Source organism: Trachypithecus francoisi, unplaced genomic scaffold (assembly GCF_009764315.1).
Source record: "Trachypithecus francoisi isolate TF-2019V2 unplaced genomic scaffold, Tfra_2.0 Lachesis_group18, whole genome shotgun sequence".
Lineage (NCBI taxonomy): Eukaryota > Metazoa > Chordata > Mammalia > Primates > Cercopithecidae > Trachypithecus > Trachypithecus francoisi.
This window is the reverse complement of record NW_022681463.1, coordinates 66,795,110-66,817,365: the sequence shown is the minus strand read 5'-3', so window position 1 is coordinate 66,817,365 and position 22,256 is coordinate 66,795,110. Positions and strand designations below refer to the sequence as shown.

Here is a 22,256-nt window from a genome sequence, read left to right as displayed (position 1 = left end):
AACCACTTACTCCTGGTGGTTGGAACATAGAAAGTGAGAGTAAGTTTTTAAAAACTTTTAAGGTAATTTGACAGAGAAATTTTAAGTCATCTAGGCCTATATTTCATACGTCTTTAAAAGTCCAGGTATGTTGTCATTTGTTTTGTTTTTTATAATAAACTTTATTTTGGGAACAGATTTACAGAAACATTGAGAAGATAGTACAGAGAGTTCCCACATACTCTGCACTATCTTATAGATAGTGTAAGATAGTAAAATTAATATATTATGTTAGTTACAATTAGTGAACCAATACTGATACATTATGATTCATTGAAATTCATACTTTATTCAGATATTCTTAGTTTTTAACCTAATGTCCTTTTTCTCCTTCAGAATCCTATCCAGCGATACCATATTACCACTGATCATCGTGTCTCTTCTTGATTGTGACAATTTCTCAGACTTTTCTTGGTTTCCATGACTTTGAAAGATTTGAAGATTATTAGGCAGGTGTTTTGTAGGATGTCCTTCAATTGGGATTTGCCTTTCTCATGATTAAACTGGGCTTATGGGTTTGGGGGAGGAAGACCAGAGAGCTGAAGTGCCATTTCCACCACGTCATATCAAGGCTACATACTATACACACGACTTTTCACTGTTCTTGATGTTGACCTTGGTCATCTGACAGAGGCAGTCTTTGCCAGTTTTCTTTACTGTAAAGTTATCTTCTTCCCTGCCCTTACTTTCATACTATGCTCTTTTGAAGGAAGTTACTATGTGTAGGCCACACTTAAGGAGTGTGGAGTTGTAATTTATTTTAGTGTACTTGACAATAAATTGGCTTGTGATATATTGAAAATGAAAATGGTCCTCCAACATTGCTCATTTGAGAAGCACTGCTCTAAAAACCCTGCGTAAGGGCACACAGAAGAAATGCTGGGACAGAGCCCAAGGCATCTTGGCTTCAGTCCCAGGTCCTGTCATTCCCCAGAGCCTAACTTGTGCATCCATCTAACTGTGGGGCCAATTTGGCTGGCTCTGTAACACCACAGACTACCCCATAACTTTCCATGAATCTTAAGAAGTGCTTCAAGTCTTGGTGGACGTTTCTGGAATACTAGTTTCCTCGAACCTTGATGCATTCATTTGTCAGAGTTCCTGTTTTAGGTGAGGTTCAATGACAAATAGGTTCTGAGATGGAGATTTGTACACAGAAAATTCTTTTGGGGAGTGATAGGAGAAGGACAGGGCAGAAGGAGAAGTCAGATGTCAGTGCAGTCCAAATAAAAGCCCCTGCCAATCTTACGGGGAGCTTTGGATCTGGGATGGCCTTTCAGAGTTGCTCTGAAATGAAGCAGAAAGATCAGCTTTGACTGCACACCTATCCCCCACCAAACCCACCCAACACATACACATTGACCAGGTATTGGATTGGATACTGTCTGTCTTTGGGAGGGAGGTGTCATTGGGAAAGGCGGCCCCCTTAGCCCGTGGACATAACTTAAAAAGGAACTCAGCTAAGCCACCAGAAGTCAACACTCCTGGCAGCTGGGGGATGAATACTTAGGACCTGATGAAAGATCTGGATGGCACCCTGCAGCACTTGCCGCAGATACGATGACTGTTTTCAATTCTTTTGCCTTTGTGTTGTGTCTAGATTCCAGGAACCAGGAGGTTGTTTGCTGTACTCTCCCTTGTACAGTTAGCTGTCTCTAGTGCCTGAATGCACTAATTGTCCTTTGGGTATGGATGAGGTAATGAAGGAAAGGGATGCTGGGAAGAGAGGCCACATGAGAAGGTTAGTGTGGGCGTAAGACACAATGCAGAGGATTTGTATTTGTGCCATCTGCCTGCTTCTATGATTCATCTGGGTCCGTGCACCCTTGTAATCAGCAGGCTGCAGCGAACTAAGTGTTACTTGCTAATGAAAAATGAAAGCTGGGACTTCAGCAGGGAGGAAAGTATATGCCTCACCGTGATGAGTGCAAACAAACACACAGCATCGGGGAAGCCACACAGAATGAAGCTCTGAGAAGACTGTTAGTGTTTCCCCCTCACACCCCAGGGGAAAAGGTGTAAGTAACAGAATTATTCCAATTGGTCAAGAATTCATCTTTCCTGTCACTTGTCTCTTGTGGGAGTTCGAACTTGCTCAGTCCCACCCGTTTTGGTTGAGAGTGAAAAGAAGGACATTTTAATTTAAGAGCAGAAGATGGAACTTGAGAGCAGAACAAATTTGGCAAATGTAAATTCTTATGCAAAACCCATGCTTCCTGTACTTGGCACCTTGTTTCCCCGATTCTGCCTGATGTCCATCTCTTTTTCTCATTGCAGCTTGAATTAAGGCATGTGTCTTTCCTCTCAGCTTCACTATGCGTAAGAGGATACTTGGCATGAGTGAGCTCATCCTGGCTGACAGGAAACTCTTATAATTAGGCAAAGAAACTCAAAAGAACTGAAGCCCGTTTCCCTCCATGAGCATCTTTCACTAACTGCCCTAGGAGTTGGTGCCTACCGTTTGGATTAGATTTAGCTACGGGGCAGGAAAGGGTTAAAGGAGTTAGAAAGAATGGAAATGAAAAGAAAACATTTTTTCGCTATTAAGATAGCAGAAGTTCGAATGTAAATCACCGTTTTGCATAATAATCATGGCCATATAATAATAGATAACATTGTTGAGTTCTTAGTGCTGAGCGCTGTGCTAAGCACTTTGTAGGGGTTATCTCATTTTATGTTCATCAAGACTCAGTAATGCAGATATTATTACAACCCCTCAAGACAGATGATGAAACTAAGACTTGGAGAGGTTGGGCAAGTTGCCTAAGTGTGGAGATAAAATTCAAATCTAGGTACCAATGTTTCTGAACCACTCCTGTACTGCTTCAGTAGCTGTGGGTTGGGATGGGGGAGTGGTTTGAATGGGGAAATGGAAAATGTCCTCACATTGGCCTCCTAGGGAAAAGCCCTTCTGAAAAGCAACCTACTGTAGGTTTGCTTCTTGTAGCTCAGACCATTTTCTTTTATGCTAACAAGAGAGATCACAGGGATGGTTGAGACCTGAACCTTAAGTCAGAACCTTAAGATGGAATCTGGGAACTCTGATATTAACTCAGAGTCTGTGGCGTGAAGATGATGACTGAGGCCATAGATTTGGAAAGATTGTTCCAAGAGGAAATGTGCAAAAAGGAGGTCAAAGAGCTCAGGCTAGATTTTTGGAAGCCAACATTTAAAGGACATGTAGAGGAAAATAAGCCAATAGGAAGGTCTAGAAAGAAGAGTTAGTCTTTCTGTGGTCATCCAGGAGAGAGAGGTGTGTGGCTATGCAGAGGCAATGAGGCAAAACTGTCAGGTTGGATGACATCTTGTCTTCTAAGACAGGGGAGATGGAAGGAAACATCAGAAGAAAGGTGACTACATTAGAAAGTGGAGAGGAAGCAGAGTTAAGGAAGTGCACGCCAGGATCTGTATAATCTTAAGGAAGTAGAATGTTCATTTCTTTGGGGGTTTCACACTCAGTTCCTTCCTTCCCCAAGTATCCCATTAATTGCTACACCTGCCCCAGGTGGCACTCAAGCAGAAGCACCCCAACCCAAGAGTAATCCAGCTGTTGACCTTGACAAAATCATGTTGGCTTGAGAGAGAAAGAAAAATGTGTCTGTGCCTTTGCTGGAAAGCTGGTGATAGAGACCATGGCTGCACCACTGCCAACTCTCATGTGGCTCTGTTGATAGGGGTTTCACCCTCTGATGAACTTCTCCAAACTTTCTTGGAAAACCAGTTGGGCAGTTTTACCTTTTGTCTACTGCCTTGGATGGATCTCATTCCTATCCCAGTTTGGGGTTAAGTATTTTCTGGCTGCCTCCTGCCCTTGGAGCATCCAGAGACAGGTGACATGTGGACACTCTGCTCACTCCTCTTTCTACTGGGAACTTTGGGCTGAGGCCAACTTTTGTGAGCACTAAAGTGCTTGGGGGTTGGCAAATTCAAGGTAAACACTGCCTGACATCAGACTCCTGTGAGATATCCTACATCTAGACTCCCCGAGTGGGAGCTTGCAGCCTGGCAGGTCTTCCTTTTCTTCATGTTCTGGTGCCTGCCTCATTTATGTGGCTATTAGGTGAATATTTTGTACTTTGAAAATATGTGAAACCCATTGGTCAGTGGAGTAGGATTTTAGCACTCCAATCTCTCATTTTTTGGACAAAGAAACTGAGGTTCAGACAGGATTGACTTGTCCAAAGTCACATGGCTGGGGTTTGAACCCAGGTCTTCTGGTTCCTAGTCCATAGCTCTTCTCATTTTTATCATGCAGTAAAAGGTAGCTCATCACAGAAATGTAAAGAGAAAGAATGGCGACCTCTGTCCTTTCCCACAATTCTTACCAGTTTTGTGTCTCTTGCTCCCAGTTAGACAGGTTATAATTGACTTTGACTCTTCATGGAGGGGTATCCATAGTTCACACTCATAGCTAAAACCAACTCAGTCCCCTGAATCATTTCTATTTACAATCTATTTCCTGGATTTAAAAAATTAGTGAACAAATCTCTTCTTTCTGCAGATAGGAATATACCCTTAGGACAACAATCCTGGAGAAATTTGACTTAAATTTAAACCAGATTATAAAACACTGGGGACAGGCATTGGTGGAGGTGGGATGCGATTATCATAGTAACTCAGTGATGAGTGTTTAGCGTAGTCTATTCTAAGTTTATAACAACGCTGGGCATTGTTCTATTTTACTGCACAGGAAACTGGGTCACAAAGAAGTTAAGTAATTAACCCAGGTCCCTAGGGTTAATTATGTTAATTAAGTGTCAGTTCTGGATTTCAAATCTTGGTTTAACTGGCTCTGATGGCTGTGGTCTTTCTACTACCCAGTGGTTCTCTAACTTGACATATAAAAATTTTCTGAGAAGATTATTTAAAAAGCAGTTTCCACCCAATCCAAGGATTCTGATTCAGCAGGGCTGAGGTAGGTTGGGGAATCTATATTTTTAAAAATGCCCTCAGTGGTTCTGGCATAAAGTGTTGGGAATTCCTGGAGGAAAAAAGCAGAGAGGTAGGGGGCAGTGGGTACAGATGGCAGCTTCCTGTCTTTGACAGCTTGGGGCTAGGCCAGCCACTCTCCAAGCCTCACAGCCTCCCTAGACCTGGTCAGGTGTCCTCTGTCTGCAAAGGGTGGGAGGCCTAGGCAAGCTGTGCTGGAGGAACTCGCACTAAGACAAGGCTCCCTCGTGTGGAAATCCCAAGTTCACCCAGAAGTTTCAAAGTTAGGGATGTAGTTTCTTCTCTGTTGTTTTCCTTTCGAAGAAAGACCCATTTCCAACTATACTCTAAGCCCAGAGGTGGGCCCTTCCTTGTCTCTATTCTTAGTGTTGGCACAAGTGGCTGGCCCAGGGAAGTGCCTAGTGTTCACTGAATCATGAATGTTGGAGGTCATGCTCGGGCGTTCAGTCCTGGTGAGTTAGGTTCAAGGGCTTCCCTTTCTAAGTGTCTCCTGTTTGAGAGTTACACTCTGTCTGGGGAATACCCTCTGGAATGTAGCTCTGAGGAACACATAGCTGAGGGTCCCAAAGTAGCCAGTTTTCTAAGGTGCATAGAGATGAGTGTGTGTGATAGTTTTTTCCTCCCTGATATTTTACAAATTGAATCTCATTTACTTGTGGGAAAATACTATAGAGATTAAATTTCTAATCCAGCCAGCCTATAATTATTTCTTTTCTTTAGCCAATCACTGATACTTCAGGCAGCTCCTTCCCAATCCAGAGTCAGCGGCAAGTATCATTAACTTGCCTTCTAATATTTCTCCCAGATAATTAGTATGAGATGAACAATCAGGAGATTCTAAGGGCCTAAAGCTTAATCAAATAATCTGGTCTTTTGGTTCCTCCATATCATCACATGCCCCAAGGCTCTAATTTCCCATGCCTACAAACCTCAAAAGCTCAAGTAAAGGCCTCTGATGATTTTCCATAATGTGATTCCATGTGTTATGGAATTCCCTGCTTTGCTCCCACTTCCAAATATACACTACATTTAAAGTAAGCCAACATGCACAGAGACTCAAGATAACTCACCATCCTGATAATCGAAACTTTATCGTTTACCTGAGTTTCCTCCTCCTCACTCATGTCATCCAGAAAACTGAAAATGGTCCAGGCACAAATTAGTGAAACAGGTGGATGGGAGATGGGAGGTGGTCTTGGTGGTTATGGTGACCTGGCGGGGGCATGCCCTCCCCAAAGGAGACAGGTTCCATTTAGACACATCCAGTTTATTCCAAGTGATAACACAGGCGAAGGGCTGGCAAGTGTTCTTGTTCTTCAGGAGAAGCTGCAAATATGAATGAGATCTCAAGATTTAAAAGATGTGGTGTTATAGATCACCCTTCCTTCCTTCCTTCCTTCCTTCCTTCCTTCCTTCTTTCCTCCCTCCCTCCTCCCTCCCTCCTCCCTCCCTCCCTCTTTCCCCCCACACTCCTTATTTCCTTGTCCTACAAATATTGTTTATGTCCTCCCCAAAATTCAAATATTGAGGCCCTAACCCCTCTACCATGTGATGATGATGGAGATGGGATCTTTGGGAGGTAATGATGGTTAGATTAGATCATGCGGGTTGGGCCTGCATGGTGGGATTAGTGGTCTTATAAGAGGAAGAGAGAGATCTTTTGCTTGCCTCACATGCATTCACTGAGGAAAGGCCATGTGAGGACATAGTGAGAAGTTGGTGACTGCAACTCAGGAGTGAGCCCTCACCAGGACCTGAATTCACTGGCACCTTGATCTTGGACTTTTCAGCCTTGAAAACTGTGAGAAAACACATTTCTGTTGTTTAAGCCACCTGGTCTATTGTACTTTGTTAGAGCAACTCAAGAAGACTAACACAGTTGATCATAAGTGCTGGACAACAAATTATATTCTTAGATCAGATGATTGCTGATCATTTGCCTGCTTTGTTGTAAAAAGGGCATTAAAAAATGAAATTAGGGATGGACGAGTGGGTACAAAAGGGAGAAGGAATTAACACAATTTTGAGGTAACAGCACATAGTTAGGGCTGGTTGGCTGTTTTCTAAACAGCTATGCTCGAAGTAATACTTTAGCAAGATGGGGGCTTTGGAGCCTGCCTGGGAAGGCTCAATTTCCTTCCCTCCCTCCCTCCCTCCCTCCCTCCCTTCCTTCCTTCTTCCTTCCTTCCTTCTTCCTTCCTTCTTCCTTCCTTCTTCCTTTCTCCCTCCTTCTTTCCCCTCTCTCTCTCACTCCTTATTTCTTTGTCCTACAAATATTTATGGATCATTCCCTCCCTAACCGCCCCCCCACCCAACCAACTGCACTAGGCCCCTGAGAATACAAAGGAGTAAACGACTTGGTCTTTGTCTTTCGGGAGCTTTAGGCTCGCTAGAGCTCTGATTTGTCTAAGTGGAGCTGTGAGGGAGGGCAAGTTTTCCGGGCCATCATTTCTGCACCCGTGACCTGGGAGTTGATATAGCACTAGTGGCTGCTCTGATTCAGAGTCAAGTGAGAGGAGGTGCTTGAATACTGCTCTCCTGTATCAACATCCCTCTGCTAATTTAGATCAGAATTGATTATTTGGTTTTGGGCAGCATGGCAGAGGGGAGAAGGTTCAGAGAGGCCTCACTGCTGAATCGCTTTTCTTCGGGCAGGTTGGATTGTGATTGCCACGCAGTAAAAACATCCATAACCCTAAGTGGTCATGGGTTTGAGTATGTGTAGCCACTGCTTCTGTAACTTGGCTGCTGGTGGCTGGTGGTAACGAGGACAAAGAGAGAAGAGACTCTTATTTTAGAGAAATGTAGTGTTTATAATAAAAGATACCTTGTAGCATTTCTATAAAAAGTATTCAGGCAAGTAAATGACAGTCAGTAAACCATCTGCTAGTGTGGCCCACCCAAAGTCCATTCATGCATTTACTCAGTAACCTATCATTGTGGAGGGCATTGGATTAGGAGCTATGGATATTAGTGATTAAGCTGCAGGTCTTGCTTGGTTTGGCAATTGAAAAACTGATTTTTCCAAACTCTATCTGCATATCTTGGCATCATGAAGGTAAGGACCCATGGCTGCATAGGTCTGGGGGGTAGAGCAAAGGGCTTCTGGCATTTAATCTCTGTTAAAAATACATTTCAAAATCATTTTACCAGCATATCAAGCTGTAAAATATATTAAGTTAAATGAGAGAAAAAAATTAGAGATGTTAACTGTTAAAATCTAGAGTATTTTAGTTGAAAGACTGGGACATGAAAAGTAAATTTTCAACTTGAGAACACTTCGTCTCAAGGGAGGTTAAAAAAACACACCTTAAAAATAACAAGAGCTTCAAAGCAAGTGTTTTTATCACTGGCAAAGCAGGTGGTCCCACATTTATTGTATGCAGGGCTCAGGGAAGCTTAAACTTAAAATGCTTAATGATTTTTTAAAGTTCTGCTAAAAGACATTATTTTGGGATAGAAAAAAGTCTATTTATTCCACTCTAGGTACTCTGAAGCAGGGTATGGATTCTGTTTTCATCTTCCAATGCAAGCATGTTTCCACAGGGTTGAGATCTGGCATGGACAACTTCAGCCTGAAACGATTACTTTCTGGAAATTTGCAGTGAGTGGAAACAGTCATGGAGAGCTGTGGATCTTGCTACCTGGATCAATAACTTCTTCTAGTTAAGATTCTTGCCAAGGAAAAGCAAGGAATATCAAATTTCATAGACCTAACGAACCACTGGAAACTGTTTGCACCCATGTGTGCAAAGATCGCTTTTTATGATTTATACAAACCAAAGCACTCATTGGAATAAGAATAATAGCTAATGTTTATCTATCATTTGTTATCCTGGCCACTGTGCCAGGTATTTATATCCAGTGAGTTATTTAATCTCTGCAACAACCCATGGGTAGGTACTATTATTTTTCCTTCTTTGTAGGTAAGAACACTGAGGCACAAAAATGCTAAATTACAGAGTGGGATCAATGTGTCGCTCGCTTAGAAAATGAGTCAAGTTCCATATGTGTGAATAAATGTGAACATTCCCACTTCCTTGTCACTTGGTTTTCTTTCTCAAGTTTGGTGTGTTTGCTCTGTGTTCACAGGATATTGTTAACTTCTTAGTGCTTTGAAGAAAAATCAATTTTTTTTCTTAAGAAGAGACTTTTGAAACTCACCATATGAATTCAAGAAGCATAGGAGAAAATCGAATTTCACAAATGGGATACCAATAGCTTGGAAAAATCCATTGCTTTCGCAGAGTTTGTTGTTGAGGGAACCCTGTCTTTCTCAGCATCCTTTACGTTTCTTCCTCAAACAAAAGGTAACGAAATGCAACCAACTGACTCATTTTCTAAGTGAATGACATATTTACCCTACTCTTTAAGTTTAAACTCTTAGCAATTCCCCAATCCTTAGTTCCCATGAAATGTAATGTTCTCTTCCTAAAATGTTTGGCCAAGTTGGGGAAGGTGGGCATGGTAGTGAGAGCCTGTAGCCAAGTTCCAAGGTTCACTTGAGGTCAGAGGTTGAGACTAGCCTGGGCAATATAGCAAGACTCTGTCTCTAAAAACAAAACAAAACAAAACAAAAATTAAAAAAGAAAATGTCTGGTCTTCTACAACCTGGCCTTTCACTTCTCATTCCCAACCATGCTCTGGGACCACCTCTCTCCTGTGCTGAGGAAGGCTGAGAACACAGTGCTCAATCCATCCTACATTGTTGCCTTTGCTATGACAGTTTCCCCTGGTCTCTTCCTCCTCTGAGTCTAGCTCGAGGGCCACTTCTGAACAGCTGCAGAGTTGAGCTGCTCCTCAGTACACTTCACTGTTGAACCAACCTGGGCCACAGGTGTTACAGTAAGGTTGTCTTCAGAGCCTCACCCTGAAGGAAGAAAGTCTGTGAAGTTTCTGGCCCTGGCATGAAGCTGCAGAATCTTGGTGAATCAAGCAACTTCTCCAAACCTCAAAGAAGGCACTTTGAAAATTGTGAAGCACTAATTGAAGGAGAGAAGAGTGTCAAGGATTCTATCCTCCACTTACTAGTAGTTGTCTTATTTAGTTGGGACTACCAACCCCCAGATAGCCTTCATCCCTGGAAACGTGCCTGAGATGCATGTCTCTTCACATGCTTGGGCCTTACAGAATATGCCAGAAGCCAGGGTTAAACAGTGTCAGCTGGATGAACACATTTCAGTGGCGAAGGCTGGTGGAAACTACCACTGTGTTACATTTCACTTTAAACTCCTCACCTTGAAGTGAAGCTAAGCCAGGCCAGAGAATTGAATGGATTTGCCGTTGGCCACAGTATGAGGTGGTGGAGTAAGCGGAAGGAGAATGTGGTATGTGTTACAGGCTGTCAGTATTTGCCAGACTATGGTCTTTTAAAAAATATATACATACATTGCACAAAGAGTTTGGCATTATAAAAAGAATCTTTTAAGTACCACAGTCTTTTATCCAGAACATTATTAAGAACTTTTTATTAAAAATTAAGATGCCTCAGAAACCACATAAAATTTTAACAGGCTCTAACCTTTCCACTTTGCCTTTTCCAGGGCACCTCAGGAGAGGTGGTAGAATTCTCGAACAGTTGGAGAGCTCTGTGAGGAACATTCTACTTTGCCAATTTGTCCCTGTATTGGCCCAGGGCAGCCATTTACCACCTTGTTTTTGGTTATTTCAGCTGCTGCTAGGCGTTCTCCTTCAAACACACCTGCATTGCAGTGAGGACACTGCCCCACAGGCAGAATGCTGTGTGTTTTTCAGAGCTGCGGACTGTGGGCTGTGGGCTCCCACAGCTCTGTGTGTGTGAGCCCATGATCACTCACCGAGCTTTTCTGAACTTCTCTGGTTTCCTCTGACTTCTCTTCTGGACTGGGAACTTAGGTACAGGACCGGCCTCATATGTATTCATCAGCGCAGGTCCCTTTGTTCAACTCAAATGAGTACCACATGGGGTTTCTTCTTTCTGTGGGCCTCAATCCCATCTATGCTCGTCTTTTACACTAATCTGCTCACATGGGGAGAGTCTTTCAAACTTTTTCCTGAATGTACCTCTTTTTATTTTCAAGAGACCCTATGCCATTCTAGGGTGCTGTAATTTGACAAATAAATCCTTGTCCCACTTTCCCCTGCCCTGGTTTCTCACCTGCATCCTGGCCTTTCCTTCACCTGCTGTCTTTCAGAGTGGAGAGTGCTCACCCTTCAGCCTCCTATTCACTGCAGTCCCCCAAATTCCCTTCTCTTGGGTGGTCTCCTTTATCACTTTCATATTTCTCTAATTCTAATAGCAAGACTTCAGGCCCAGCTTGAGAAAGCGTGCATTTTCCTCCTTTGTGTTCGTACAGTCCGTTGGACATCCTTACCATCAGCTCTTGTTGGTTGAAAGACCTGAAAACTCTCAACTGGCCATTTCCTGAGGTTCTCTTTTCTGTTCATGGAGAAGCAACTGAAGCCCTTTAGTCTGGGTACAGTCAGGAATTTTCTGGATTGCTGCCATTATTCTTTTATTCAGTAAACATTTGCTGAGTCCCTTCCATATAAAAGTCAGTATCCCAGGGTCTGGGGATACAAGAACATGACCAAGGCCTTGCCTAAAGGGGCTTGCAGGCTGGTACGTGAGACACAGTGACACATATTGCCTTCTATTGGATACCAGCGCAATAGGTTGGAGTGGGAGCAGGATGTATGGGATGCTCCACCCCATGACAGAGGATGGACCACCTCATTCAGTAAGGGAAGGGGTGTCAGGGAAAGCTGTCACCAAAAATCCCTAGTTGAACTGAGCTGTGAAGCACGATGAGTCATTCGCCAAAGTCAGCCAGGGCATTCCTGGTGGAGGCAGCCACACAGGCAAAGGCTCAGAAGTGTGCAAGGGGGTTGGCCATGTCCACTCTTTTTATGAATGTTGTCAAAGCTTCAGTCAAATTGCCCCTGTGCGTTTCTTGTCTGCCCTGCAGGCAGAATGAGCTGTGAGTGGGTTATCAGGAAAGGTCAAAGACTGCATGGCTGGTGCGAGGGGCTGCGGGGCTGGGCCAGGGAAGGGGGAGGGAAGGGTGAGTCACTTGAAAGTTTTGTGTGCTGAGACATGGCTCTTAAAGGAGTCCTGGGGTTTTTGCAGAGGGAAAGTGCTTAAAGGCAGATTATGCAGCCAACAGTGAGCCAGTAAATGGTTTCACTGGGGCCTATATTGGGACATTTTGGCAACCTTCTTTATTGGGTTTGGGGTTCTCTGGCTATCAGATACCTTTCTGTTCTCTCCTTGTGAATTCCCATGAGGGGTTTAGGGTAAAAATGTGGAGCTTTTAAGCATCTTAATGTGATTTCAATTGCATTTTAATTTTTAATAAAATGTTGAATAAAGTTCTGCTTAGAGAGCCACAGGGATGAGAAGATTCTATTTAATAGGAAGCCCAGTATTTTCATACTGGGAGATAGATGGGTTTAACAAGACCCTGGTACATCTCTTTAGAGTAAATGCAATAAATGGTTCTGTTGGAATGGGAAAGAAGGGAGGTGCATACATACATGCATATATCTTATTTTTCTGTATAGCCAGTAATTCCACTTTTTGGAAGTAACCGCCGAGCTTTTGGCATCTTTGACTAATACCCTTCTCATATGATAGTTACACTGCTCCAAAGACGGTACAGACATCTGAGCCAAACATTTTTCTGTTTCGTTTGCAAGAAATGGAACTGACAGATATACCTGTCTATTTTGTTTCCAAGAAAATGTCTTGTTAGAAATGTGTGAAAATATATTATATGACAGTTGCTGAAAATGTTTCAGATGCAGCAATAAACTGATTGTGGTTTTTGGACCAGATGTGCACCATGTTTAGAATTTATTGTACTTCTCTGTATTCTAGCCCAGTGCTTAAGTAAATAGAGAGAAGTGCTTCGCTTTTCAGTGAGACTTCCTATGTGGATGAATGGCATTTTCCTCCATTTCATGATGGGAAATTATAGGAATCATGCAAATTGGAAATAGTCGCTCACCTCACACCCATTGTGTAGCTGAGAAGACTCAAACTAAGGGCCTGCTGTTTTTGTCCTGACTCCTGAGGTTAAGGAGAAGACTTAGCCTGCAAACGTCTATAGCTTAACTGTGCCGCGTTTTCTGACTCACTTAGAAACTAAAGAAATGCACTTAATGTCTGACTGTAGTATTTTAAATCCCTGCCTTTTGATCTGACGCATTGTAGAATCTAGTCAGAACTCGATTAATTAAAAAGGCAGGAGACTTTTTCATGCATACCCCTGTGAGACTCCAGGCAGCCTTTGCCAAAGGTGTTAGACATTTGTTTTTCTATGTGTGCTCAGTAAAATGGCTTCTAAGTGTAGAAATGATCTGTGTGTTGTGATTGATCTGCTTTTTTATGCTATCTCATGTTCCATTTCACTTCTAGAGGCACGTTGATCTTAAATAGTGAAAGATTTGTCTCATTTCTTTGCCAAGGAGGATTGTGTTTCCAGCTTTTTGTTAATTCTGGGCATTTCAACCATTGCTGCTGATAACATCCTGCTTTACTGTGCTAGGCATTCCTTGGACCCAGGACTAGGGTAAGACATGGTCCTGCTCTCAGGGAAGCAGTAGGATAGTTCATGAAGGGCATGAAGTCCAGGTGCTTCACACGGGAGACCTCGTTTAATGCTCACAGAAACATTAGATTTTGCAAGCGGTGAGGGTGTTTATTTATTTAAAACAAAATAAAACCAGGCATCTTGTAGCTCAGATATGAGGATCCAGAACTAATAGCTGCTTGACTACAGAGCTCATGCCCTCCCTCCAGCTCACTGCTTGACTGGTTGGATAGTCAAGACATAACAATGAACATAGGGCTAGAAACGTTTGGAATAAAGGCTAACATAGGCACTAGAGCATTAAAATACATTGTGGGTTAGAGAAGGGTCATTGTGTACATGTAGTCAGTGAAGGAAGGCTTTCTGGAGGAGACCTGAGCTGTGTTTGGAAGCCTGAAGATGAGGACAGAAATCACAGGCATGAAGGCACCAAGGAGGACGAGCTTGCAGGGTTGACGAGCTACACCAGACTGCCAGGGTGCAGACCTGGAGAGTTGGGGAGAGGGGAATAGGAAAGAATGGGAAGATGGAGGGCAGGCTGTTTAGAGTTCCATGAGAAACTCGTGTGTGTGTGTGTGTGTGTGTGTGTGTGTCACGTGTATGTCAGGAGGGTTTACAATGTGAAGGAAATATGCCATTTAACTAAAAATCAAAATGTTTGGGGGATATAGGATGCTGAAATTTCCCATTGTAGTCAGAAAAAGTGGTGTTTTAATAATGAGGAGAATGTCATGTTTCTTTTCCTATCAGAGAATAAAATAAGTCAACCTCTTTGCTGAGCTGTAAGTGGCTGAGTTGTTGGTAAAGTGAACAAATTCCCTTTGAGTTTCTTTGATAAAAGAAGGCAACAGGGGAGGGGAGATGGGGCGGCTAGAGGAGGACCAGTGTGCAGACCAACACAGCCCCGCTGTTTGTCTGATTATCTGAAAGTGCTTGGAAACTAGGAGGCAGATAAAAACATATTTAAAAAAAGAGAAAATCCAGAGGAAAAACCTGGGGAGCCCAGGGAGCATGCAGGGTGGCTCTAAACTGGGATTTGGTGTGGGGTTATCTTTTTTCTCAGAGTACAGCTTTTTACACGTTTCCAACAAATATTCACTTATGCTACCAGGGATGGTAGCATAAAGTGTGAAGGGATGAAATATAGTTTCCTTGCTTTTTTCCTTTTTGCTTATAGGGAGATACCTAGCAACATTTAATACAATTTAAAAAACACTTATAGAAATTAACAACATGTGATTTTATAATGGAGCAGAAAAAGAAAACCTCTAAGATGGAGTGAGTGACTTAGGAATCCCTATGTAGCCATCACAGATGCCTGTCTATTGATAGGAACCCAGTTTCAAACATAGAATTTAAATTTAAGAGAAAGGTGCACACCAAATTCACGCCTGATTTTTCTGGTGGCTTGAAAGGAAGTAATGGAGTTTTAAAAAATGTGTGAACAATTGATATGAAATGCTCAATGTGTATACAATCATTTACGTGGCAGGCAATGCACTGCATGCTGGAGCTAAAAGAGAAAGGCCAGGGGCTTTCAATCTATTGAGGGAGGCAGAGAAAAGAGTAATACAAAGTGATTGGTGCTACAATATGCAATAAGAGGTGGGAATGTTAAAAGGGACTGATTTACTAAGACTGGAAAAATCAGGGAAGGCATTATGGAGAAGATTTGAGTGGGTTTTGCAGTATAAATAAGAGTTCAGATGGAGGAGAGAGAAGTGAAATAAAGGAGAATGGCCAGGGGCATTGTAAGTGGAAAGACATACAAGGAAAAACTCAGGCATGTTAAAGTTTACCCTCTACTTGGGGAACAAACCATAGGCCCCCTTTTCAGATTCCCTGAAACTAGTATTTCCCTAAACCAGATTGGGAAATGCCACTGTCACTTTGAAGAACCACTGAGTTGTTTTTTGCTTTTTTTTGTTTGTTTGCTTTTTGGTAGGAGAGGGGTTTAATCTGGACTGGATTGGAGGAAAGGAACTGGCACCAGAGTGGAGGCTGGACAGATGGTGGAACTGACACTGGGACAGAACACAGAAAACAGAATCTAATGCTAGTGAATTCTTTGTTATAGAACTTAACTTTGTGTTGTAAGCCCATCTCCTCCACTGGCCTACAATGCAAGTTTCTTGCCTTAGTCATCTTTGCATCTCTGTGCCCAACACAGTAGGTGTATTAGTCGGTTTTCATGCTGCTGATACAGAAATACCCAAGGCTGTGAAATTTACAAAAGAAAGACTTTTATTGGACTTACAGCTCCACGTGGCTGGGGAGGCCTCACAGTCATGGCGGAAGGTGAAAGGCACATCTCACATGGTGACAGACAAGAGAAGAACTTGTACAGGGAAACACCTCTTTTTAAAACTATCAGCTCTCGTGAGACTTATTCACTATCACAAGAACAGCACACTGGTCCCTCCCACAACATGTGGGAATTCAAGATGAGATGTGGGTGGGACACAGCCAAACCTTATCAGTAGGTTCTTAATAAATCTCTGTTGAATGAATCAGGGGAAGAATGAGCTATTGTAGTTGTTTGGTTAAGAGATTGCGATGCAGGTATAAGCCTTTGTGGGAATCTTGGAAAAGGTAAGATTTTGGGGGGTTAGAAAATAAGAAAAAGTAAATATCTTAATCAGGTTTAGACACAGCTCTCACTTTTGATATTGACTCTGATAAGGCAGTATGATTAATTTTTGTTAAAGTGCTGTTTCATGAGGATGTATTTTCTATAAATCACTGATGAGTTCTTTTGTCCACATTGAAATCTTAATCATATGAGACAGCGAAATGTGTAAGGAAAAGTACTATTTAATATATTTAAAAAGATGGAGAAGTGAATTAGTGATGATAAATTGTGAGCCTTTTGGTGTGGACTGACAGTTATTTTAGCGAGTAAAGGAAACATTTTCTTAATGCTTATCACAGTAGATGTGAGACAAAAAGAAGGCAAATCTCCATTTACAATATTTTTTCTTCCAAAACTTCACAATGCAAGATTTACTCTAAAGCCACAACTTAAAGAAAACTAGATGAATGTTTCAGCATGCATTATCACCATTATCACATTTAAAATGGCAGAAGCATAGTGCCACCAACTCTGCTTTTGAAAGATGGAGGTACCCCAACTTCAGCTTGGCCAACATCATCTAGACAAAATGGAGAGTGAGACCAAAACCAAACTTAGTGAGGCCCAAGGGTCCCAAAGCAGTGTGTTGGGGCAATGTTTTGAAATTTCAGCTGAGGGTTTTTCTAGTATTTACTGGGGTCCCTTGGTTCTTCTTCCATTCAGTAAACTAGGTCAGTCTGGCTTCATTGTCTTAGGGAAGGTCTGTCATAGAGCAAGTGTAGAAAAAGAAGTCAAGTATTGCCTTTTGAATTCCAAAAGCCTAGGTCCCTCTAGAAAGTGAAGAACCTGGTACAGATGAGCTAAAGTGCCTGAGCTGTGAGGGCCGGTTTTCCACCCCAAAGCGGGTAAAGATTCCTTGGTGTCAAGAAGCATCAGGAAGTTGTGGGAACATATTTGGAAGTGTCTATGTGGATCATCTCTGAGAAAGAGGACTGGTGTCCAGTCCCTACCCAGACTAAACCCTGGGAAGTGCAATTCCAGAACCCCCAACAGAATTGTGGGAGCTGTGTTTACCCAGGGCCTGGGCCTCAGTTTCTGAGTAGTGCTCAAAGAAGACATGGTTGTACAGTGATGAAGGGCCTTCAATCGTACCAGTTTCCATGGGAAGAATGATTCTTTGAGCCAAGTAGATGGGCTTTCGAATAGCCCCACAGTTTCTCACACCCCAGCATGGTGTGGAGTGGTGAGTGAATTACTGGGCACCAGAGAGGAGTGCAAGGAGAAAGAAGAGCAGGGGCAAAGGTGGGAACATGAGCTGGGCAGCAGTGAACTTACTGCATGGTAGCCAGGACCAGGTGGGCCCCAGGGCATCAAAGCAGATGCCACTGTGCTCGGCTCAAGATGACTGAGGACCCAAGGTCCGCCACCCCATCCCTGCCTGCTTAGCCCTGCTCAACCCCTAGAATCCCCATGTGACTGAGATTAGGCTTCTGCTACCTTGTCACAGGCATGGGCTCTCAAAATAGAAATTCAGCTGTGGTATGGAAAAATAAAGTTACATTTCTTGGACACATGAATCTGGGGACTGAGATTCAAGCCTGCTCTTTGTATAACAAAGAAAGCTTTCATTTGATGAAATGTGGCTAAGAATGGGCACTTCTCTGTCCTGCAAAGATCAGTATGCCCTTAACCTCAGGCAAATACAGAGACGGGTTTGTTGAAAAAATACACAAAAATCTCTCAGAAACCAAGCAGAAGAGTAAAGCAGGGTCTGAGGGGATTCTTGGAAAGTTAAAAATGACCTTACTTCTCTGTCGTAACGGGCTACGTGGGCGTTTTGATTTTTCTCTGTGTGCCTTGCCTGTCCCTCTTCATTCTAGAGTCTTCTGCCACCCCAGTCTGCGCAGAGACTGTGATGGCCTTGCCCCACGCCTCACACCTGTTCAGTTCTAGCAGTCACCTCACAGATAGAGGAGACTCTTTTGTGTCTCTCAGATCAGTGTCCAACTAACCAGAATCTGATTGGCTCCCTGTGGTCAAGTGTTTACTCCTGTCCAATCACTGGCTGGAGTGTTTTGGTGCTGAGTCACAAACCACATTCCGAGCAGTCAGGGCAGGGCTGCCATGTTGCACAACTGCAGAGTGTGCCTGCCAAACAATACTCCGGGAGCGGCTCCCCTGGATATGTGTGGTGCTCATCCTGCATGGTGAGAGACAGTGATCCTGACTAAAAGTCCTGCTCTCCTGCTTAGCAAATGTCATAAAATGGTGGAACATAGTGTTGTCGCTGTTTGAATTGAGTGAACATCTTCCTAACATATGTTGAGTGGCCATATGAATGCATGGAGCAGGACTAGGAGAGCTGACCTTGGCATCCTGAATGTTCATGGTGAGCAGATGAGGCTGCCTACTCAGATGGTTCCCTGTTTAGCACTGTGGTTTGGAGAGCAAGCTTTGGTGTTCAGCACACCTGTGTTGACATCCCAGCTCTGTCTCTGAAAATGTGACATTGGTCAAGTTACTTGATTTCTCTGCCTCAGTGTCTTTATCAATAAAGTGGGAATGAAAATTTCTACAGGAATTCTCAAAAGGAGTCATTTAAAGAACTTAGGCCAGTTTCTGATGCTTCATAAGTGCCCAATAAGTGTCGGATGTGACTTATGTCATTATTATCTCTAATAATTCTATTATTAGTGAATTATTTCACTAAATACTTTTTTCCACTAATTTATTTCGCTAATTATTTCATTAATTAATTTTAATTCTATTAGTGAAATAATTCACTAATTCACTAATATATCACCAATACTAGAATTATTAAAATTATAGTGAATTAATAGAATTAGTGATATATTAATATAATAGATTAGTAATATATTAGTATAATAGAATTATTAATGGTATATTAATAATAATGTAATTATTAATGATATGTTACTGAATTATTAGTGAACAATTATTAGTGACTTAGTGATTATGAGTGAATTATTAGTAATATTTTAGTGAATATTAGTGAATTTTAATACAATTAATAATTCTATTAGTGATAATAAACAAGATGCATTTTATGCTCTTAAAATGTTAATGACCCATTATATGGAAAGCATTTATTTATCTGCATTCAAGATACTATATGTTTGGTTAAGATCCCTATAATTAAAATTAAAATCAGAATCACAATATTATACCAACATTGATACAAGTAATAATTAACAACAACAATGATGATGATGATTAAAAACCTGGATAAAATTTAGTCTCAGGCTTAGTGTGCTTTGGGTATGCATGTATTTATCATATTTGATTTTGATTTTATTTTAAAAATTTTGTCTTGACTTTTTTTCTTAGCATCTTGACCCTTTTGTGACATCTAGCAGGATGTATTTTTTTTCAAGATACATGTTTCACAAACAAAATATATGTTTATATCTGACTGTACCCAAGCTGCTAATTATGGGCATCTCTTTCTATAGCTCACTATTAATCACTCATGTCTTTGGGGTTATATAGAAAACAATTTATGTTACAAAATCAAATCCTCCCTTAAAAATGTTTGCCCTGGAAGTGAGGCGGGAGGAAATCACAAACTGTTATTATTTTCCCTTAGATGGATGTAAATATTAACATTCTCTTAGCTTTTAAGATTATTTTTATGCCGCTCCTTTATAAACAATTGAAGTTCACTAACTCTTCTGTTGTCTCGGATTCTGTCTACAGCATACCCAAACAACTCAGCTAAAAAAATGGGCAATCAGTTCAACAGGTTATTTGATCTTATGTGCAGAAAATAAAAATGTTTGAATAGCTTAAAACATGTTAAAAAGCCTAGCATATAGTAAACTCAATTGAATGTTTAAACACAGGCTAAGGATCTCTCACACAGAGGAGGGAGTTGCCATTTCTAGATCTCATTGCAACTGTATTAACTATCCAACTACCAGGGCAACAATAGCAGCCACAGTGGCAGTAGAAGTAATAGTAGGTATAGCAGGAGAAGGAGGAGGGAGAATAAGCTGTTAATAGTATGAACAACAGTAGTAGTTGTAGTGATTGTTGTAATAGTAATAGTTAACACTATATGTACACATTGTTTTAGGTACTTCATGTACAGTAACTCATTTAATCTTTACAGCAACCTTAAGAGATAGTACTATTGTTTCTCTATTTTACAGAAAAGGAGACTAAAATTCCAGGAGGTAAAGTCACTAGTGGAGGAACCAAGATTTGGAAAACAGTAATAATGGCTGACATAGATCAAATATTCATGCTTCTCAGCTACTGACATGATTACCACCATTGAACCCTCACAGTGAGCCCAGGAGGTGGATTTCTTATCCCCATTTAACACAGAGGGAAACTGAAGCTTGGATGCCCACCCGATGAAATGGCAGACTGGGTCTGAAACCAAGGGTCCAAAGCCAGAAGTCCAATCTTGCTTTCAGTTTGATGGTGTCTTGCAGATTCCGCTTGGACTGGTTTGTTGAGGGAAGAGAAATTGTCTAAGTGGAAGCTGTTGCCTTGAGGGGGAATCTGGGTACCTACCTCTCCCTGAGGAGTGTTCTCCTACTGCCTGTCTTACAAAGAGGGTGCTTTTCTTCTGAACCACCCCGAAAGACTCCCACATTGGAGGGTGAGGCAGTAGGGTGAGACGAGTGAGGCACTTGTCCTGAGCACAGCATTTCAGGGGACACTAGATATGCAGTAATCAATAAAATAATATTTTATTTACTTATTTATACATTTTTGAGACAGGATCTTAGTCTGTCACCCAGGCTAGAATGCAGTGGCACAATCACAGCTCACTACAGCCTCAAACTCCTGGGTTCAAATGATCCTCCTACCTCAGCCTCTCAAGTATCTGGGACCACAGGTGCGTAACACCTGCTGGGCTAAGGGATAAGTAATATTTTAATGCAATATTTAAAAATAGGTAAATAGTAAACACTTAAAATACAGTTTTTAAAAATCAAAATAAATACCAAAAATATCCACACCTGAACAAGATCTCCACATTGAACATAAAGACAGGATCAGTTTGGTCTTGGGTCTCTGGGCTCCTGGATGGAGACCAGGTGGGCAGGTGAGCCTGGTGCTGTCCTCACCAGGGCTTTCTTGGGTCTCGAGCAACATTTGGGTTCCTCTGTGCAACTGTCTACACCACTGCTCACCCAGGCCTCTGTCACAGTCACTGTGATGCATGAGCAGTGCTTCTTTAGGCATCATGTCACCAAAACAAGATTTCATCATGCAGTGCTATTTTTAAAAAGTGAGGATGGTATTTTCCAATGATATGTGAAAAGAGTTACACCTCTTCCCTCTCTACCTTTTCTCTCCAGAATCCAACCAAAGAAGTTGTTTAAAAAAGAAACAGTCAATGCCTTTTCCACTTTTTAGATCTGCATATTGGGCCACTCTTGGTTCCTTTTTTCTTATTTACTACTTGGAGGGTGTCAATTTAAGAAAACTCAGCTCTCCTACCGGCAAGTCAACTGGGACACATGTGTTCTGTTACTCTCTTCCAAAGGCACTGTGGAATTGTCCAGTCCCAGAGGCCTTGAGCTTTGAGGACGCAGCCCAGCAGTCGTGGTGCTGAATATGAATATAGTGGCTTCCCAACCCAAAAGACATTTCATTTATTATTTTAAAAATATTTTCTTTGGGCTCTTTTAATCCTCAGGGACATTGGCTTGATGAATAGCAAATAAATTCCCTAACCAGACTGTTGTTATAAATATCCATGGCATTAATTCAAACCATTTGCATTGGAAACTTTTTTTTTTCCCCTGGAGGAAAAGGGGTGGCTGATTTAACCTCAACATTTGGGACACGTTTTTCCCTAAAATAACTACAACATTCATCATTTTTTTTTTTCCTGCTGGTGTGTCAATTTTTTAATGAGAGGCTGGGTCCCTTTAGTACCTTTGGTCTCCATAGTAACAATTTCATGTGTTTATTCTGGCTTACTGGAATAAAACACTGAGGAAAAGGTCAGTGACTCATTTTTGATTGGGGGTTACTCTAATTAGAGGATGATTATTTAAAATTTGATCTCTAACACAAAGATACTATGTGCTTAAAAATAAGACCATGGCAAGCATTTTAAATGACAAATGATGAAACAT

The 22,256-nt window shown here is 41.8% G+C and overlaps 1 long non-coding RNA gene across 1 annotated transcript in view; it reads left to right on the top strand.

The window, feature by feature from the left end:
* The window catches only part of LOC117063234, a 244,373-nt gene that overhangs the window by 113,432 nt on the left and 108,685 nt on the right, over positions 1-22,256 (top strand). The window contains exon 4 of the long non-coding RNA XR_004428825.1: positions 15,513-15,621. This is a non-coding gene — a long non-coding RNA (uncharacterized LOC117063234). The remainder of the gene's footprint in view (positions 1-15,512; positions 15,622-22,256) is intronic.